Source organism: Octopus bimaculoides, chromosome 1 (genome assembly GCF_001194135.2).
Source record: "Octopus bimaculoides isolate UCB-OBI-ISO-001 chromosome 1, ASM119413v2, whole genome shotgun sequence".
Lineage (NCBI taxonomy): Eukaryota > Metazoa > Mollusca > Cephalopoda > Octopoda > Octopodidae > Octopus > Octopus bimaculoides.
Window position 1 is genome coordinate 73,506,317 of NC_068981.1, and position 805 is coordinate 73,507,121.

Here is an 805-nt window from a genome sequence, read left to right on the forward strand (position 1 = left end):
ATATATATATGTATGTATATATATATATGTATATAAGCATGTGTGTGTGTATAAAGCAGTTAGAATAGTTATTCTTTGGCTTAAAACCAGTTGAAAATTTTCGAAAAAGAAAAGAAAACTATTGAGATCGATATAACGTATATTTTCAAGAAAAGAACCTAAACAAATAATCAAACTTTCGAATATAGGTCGTTTGGAAATGTAGGCCAAAATAACGTCCTCCTCTAACGTCTTGTTATCGAAATAGCTACCTACTGCTTCAAACGACATATTTACAATTTAGTATGAAGACTTTGGGTTCAGCAGAAAACTCGGTTATTAAACGAATAGGACGCATTGCGTCTCCCACTATATTAAAGAGACTAAATCACTTTCATTAGCATTAACAAGGAAAGAAATTGGTTCAAAGACAACAATCCTATACGATTTCCAGAAAGACATATCTCGTATTAGTATGTTAAGAAAATTATTACAAGAGCAGGAACAGATGTGAAACAAGCAATAATAAAGATGAGCAAAATTTAATGAAAACGATGGGAACATCAAAACTGAAGTCTACAGATCAAAGCAATAATTAAATGTCAAAAGGATAAAGAAAGGAAAGTATTTTCTTTCGGCTAGATTCAAAATGTGTTGTGTATGTTGAAATACGAAAGAACAGAAAATATATACGATTTATCAAAGCGAGCAATACTAATTTTCAAAATATCATAACGGGTGTATTGTATATTGAAATACATACACATACACACACACACACACACACACACACAGTATCCCACCACCGCGCATGCATGTATATATA